Below are 4,320 nucleotides of genomic sequence, written 5' to 3'. Positions count from 1 at the left end.
ACTAAATGCGCTCAAGTATGAATACCTACAAGAAATAAAGTTAGATCTAGAATGATGTATTGGATATGTGATACCGTGGCTGCGGGAAGATCTTAGGGCAATGCTCGAGGTAAAATTCCTTAATATCTTTAGCTGCAAAGATTGGGCGGTTCTTGGCATTTGGTGCAGCTAGCATGGCAGTTACTAGGCCACCAGTGCTTGTTCCTGCAATCACGTCGAAATAGTCTGCCAGTCTTGCATCCAAACCATCAAGAGCCTAAAAAAGTAGGCAAAAAATTATCTTGGAGTTACTAACTATATCACAAATCACAAAGAAAAAGACTATTTAAATGGAGTTTAGTAAACTTTATAACAAAAATATTTCTCATTGACCCATCAATCACTGAAGCCTGCAATGTTTGTGAATGGCCCTTGAGAATATGGTCATGGCATAATCATGATCGTGGAATAAAAACAAATCTTTCAATAAAAAGGAAGGAGATTGGCTTTTGAAAGGAATGATCAGGACTCCAATAATTGTTTAACATACTTGATCAACATGTCTAGCTTGTATTTTACAAGATTTTATCAAGTTGCCAACTAATTCGCTAATCTGGGTACGTAAAAAAATGATGTCAGGTTTATGAAATGGTTCCACTTGATGATTATAGGTCATACCACATAAGTTTCTTCTTTTTTTTTTCTCTCTTTTTTTTCTGAGGAAAGATCATACCATACATGAAAGTTCGATCCAAGTGGAGGCTACGTAAGCATATTAGTTATATACCTGAAGCTGTTCCTCCAAGAAGGCGAGTATTATAGCGGGAATAATCCCTCTAATGCCACCTCCATCGATGCTAAGAATAGTGATCAGGTTCCCATATGTTGGAGGCTGGATTTGAGCTATATCAGACATGGCAACTTCTTTAAACAATTGCTCGCGAATGGGATTGGATCAAGGTGAAGGAAGAAGTGATGATGGACACTAAGAGCAGATAGCTGGAGCTCCTGGCATTGCCAAGCTCTCGCAGTTGGCATATATATATATAGACTTCAGGATTAATAACAGGCAAACGATAAATAAGTCCTTTTACTAGTCTATCTCATTTATTATGGTCAAGTCTAAGCTTTGGAAGTTGATGGTCACAAGACAACTTTGAAGCAGTCCAAGCTCCCATTTCAGAGGATGACCACCCAAAGCTTGCTCTCAACTTGAGAACGCAGAGAAGAGCTTATTTTATGCATTGATTTTTATGCAGTTACAAAAGGGTGCAATGACAAGGCTACTAGTGGGCTATTTTTATGGTATATAAATACTAATCAAGTTGGGCAGTTTGTTTTGGTATTGCAAGTTTCCTTCTTAGACCTGGTCTCTGTTAAGTTATTAGCAAGGAACCAGTAACGTGGTCTAGGGAAATTTTTGACTCAATCCATTAGCATTTTAGCTTTTCTTTTATAAAAAAAATCGAGATGGTTGATAATTGGATTGTCCGCCCAAGTTTACATTCAAACTTTGCATTGCTCTAATCGGAAGTGACGATGGGTGCAGATGAGCTGAGCTAAGTTGAGTTTTCTCAAGCTTGGCTTGTCTTTGCTTTTGGGATCATATTTTTTTTTTTTATGATATTGGAGCAAAATGACTCATGATTGAGAAAAACTTGTCATGGTTTGTTGGGTAGAGAGAATTGATGCCTATAAAATAAGAGAAGACACGTGATCATAAGAATGGGTAGAGAGAAGTTTGTGGATATCCAAATTAACTGTAGAACAGCAATACTGGTGATATCTGTTTGAGGTGGCAAGGGAAGCGTGTTGGAAAGCTAGGCGTCGCTCTCTAGCTTTTCTCTTAGAAGGTTTAGTCTGGAAGAAATTTGAACGGATTATTATATTGGATGATTATTAGGCCTTAGTGCCAATGGAGAGTCCTTAAATCGTAGAACGATAGTGGTTATTAATATTTGTTCCTTCTGTTATACCAAAAGTTTTATGAACACGATAAGTTTTGCTAGATGCAACCATTCTAATTGTGCATGCAGATAGCTGAGTCAGGGGTTTGGGGTTCCAATAGCAATATAAAACAATGTATCAAGATAGTATTTATCAAAATTTAGTGTTGCTGTAGATGGAAGAATAATGATCAAAGGTTCCCTAGTCCTGAGCTTTTGTATTTTAAATTATATCTTGGGATGAGAACCACTAGGATCAAGGGTTGTTGGTCTATAATGAGAAAATTAATATTTTCTAATGGATTATATGAAGAATGCGCTCCATCCAGTGACATTGGAAGGTTTACTTTGTGAGAATAGGCCTGAATGGGTTGAAGCTGGCAGGCCTAGCTGACTTCAGCTTATGGCCCCAAAACCAGAACAGAGGAGCCCCTGCTCCGTCTTCCTTGGAGTGGAGAGGCCGCGGAATCGGCATGACTCCGCGGGCGGTTAAACTCCCCGACTATGCAGAGAGTTAGAACGGTCGTCTTGTGGTGCTTATCCGCCCACGATCCTCGTGGCCTGTGCAATAGACCTTGGGCTTATTCGCTCAAAAAGCCCTATAAAACCCCCCCTCATCCCTTTGAGAGCCCTGACCCGAGCCTTCTTCTCCCTCTCCTCCCCCATCTCCTCCTTCTGCTATGGCCATCACCCATCTCAGTTGAGCTCCGCCACCTCGGATCTCCCTCGTTGGATTTTTCTTTGGGTTTCCCCTACTTCCACTATTCCGAGATCCATCATCTCGTCGAGAGCTCCGCCATCGCCGCCGCTAGCCGCCAAACCGAGCCACTCTCGGCTGAGATCCCTCCTCTCCACCACTCACCGGTGAGCTCTCCTGTCCCCAGTCCTTCTGTTCCAATACAACCCAAGCTGCTCTTCTTCCTCTGTTCCGGCCCCAAACCAAGATTATTCTTGGTTTCTCCATCTCACCGGTCCCCGAAGCGGTTGTCGACCGCCACTACAGCTGACTGGCTATCGACCGGACTACGGCCTCTGACCACCCAGACCTGGCCACCCTGTCGGCTTCTCCTTCCCTCTCTTCCTTCCCTTCCCTTCTTCCTCCTTGTCCATTGGGAAGAAGAAAGCCAACGTGGGCCGAGTTGGGCCGAGTTTGGGCCCTATTGGGTCGTGCCCACTATAGGCCAAACTTGGGCCCTATTGGGCTATGCCCATTATGGGCCACACTTGGGACCAGTTCAGCCATCTTAGGCCCTGTTGGGCCATGCACATTATGGGCCAAACTTGGGCCCAATTAAGCCATCTTAGGCCCTATTGTGCAATGCCCATTATGGGCCAAACTTAGGCCTAATTCAGCCATTTTAGGCCCTATTGGGACATACCCATTGTAGGCCAAGTTCGGGCCCTGTTCACTCTATTGGGTTGTGCCCATTGTGGGTCGAGTTCAAACCCTGTTGAGCCATGCCCATTGTGGACCAAGTTCGGATCCTATTAGGCTATGCCCATTGTAGGCCGAGTTCGGGTTGTATTCACCTTGGGCCTATTCATCTATTATGAGGTCGTGTCCAATAGTATTTTTGACTTTGCTTGGCTCTTAAATTAACAATAAAATTAATTATATTTTAATGATATTTAAACAGGTGAACCTTATCTGCCTATCTGAAGTAGGATTTTTAAAGTAAGGAGAGAAAAGTAACCTAATGCTTCAAAGTATATTTTCTAAAGTTTTGGTAAAATTAATAATTAATTGATTAAACTGTGATATTTAATTTTGTACTTAGTAAAATGGATCGAGCATATTAATAATTATTTTAAAATTATGTATGTGTTATAAAATTTGGAAAATTTTACTAGGCAAGTTATGTATTTTGTATGTATGTATTCTCAGCATGGCTATGATCTGGCCCCGCCAATGAGAATTATTCGTTGGCCCTGTCGACTTGTAATTTATAAGAAACTGGTTTCGACGCCGCACCACCGGTGATTAAATATGGTATTTGGACACTGTTACGGGGGAACTCAGCCACCATGCCCCACGTGACCGGCACGCGCGCCCAAGAAGACTACAGCTGCCCCTTGATCCAGTAACCCGACCCCGAGTCGGATATCTTCGGCTTCGCAGCCCGACCCCGAGTCGGCTGCCCCTTGATCCAGCAGTCCGACCCCGAGTCGGATATCTTCGGCTTCGCAGCCCGACCCCGAGTCGGCTGCCCCTTGATCCAGCAATCCGACCCCGAGTCGGCAATCTCTCGACAACGACAGGGCTGTTCCCCTGAAGCACGCCGCGACCCTCTGCTCCACTACTCCCTGCAACGGTCGTATCCGGCGCTGCTCCACGATCTCCTGTAACAGCCGTACAAAGCGGAGCTCCACTACGCCCTGTCATGGCCGTACCCAG

General features: G+C 43.9%; 1 pseudogene; it reads right to left on the bottom strand.

Annotated features, from left to right (window-relative positions):
- Positions 1-973, bottom strand: part of LOC113462259 — a 6,609-nt pseudogene extending 5,636 nt beyond the window's left edge.
- Positions 974-4,320: the final 3,347 nt, after the last annotated feature.

Source organism: Phoenix dactylifera, unplaced genomic scaffold, assembly GCF_009389715.1.
Source record: "Phoenix dactylifera cultivar Barhee BC4 unplaced genomic scaffold, palm_55x_up_171113_PBpolish2nd_filt_p 002212F, whole genome shotgun sequence".
Taxonomy (NCBI): Eukaryota; Viridiplantae; Streptophyta; class Magnoliopsida; order Arecales; family Arecaceae; genus Phoenix; species Phoenix dactylifera.
Note: the sequence above shows the minus strand (reverse complement) of the source record. Positions and strands in the feature narration are given on the sequence as shown.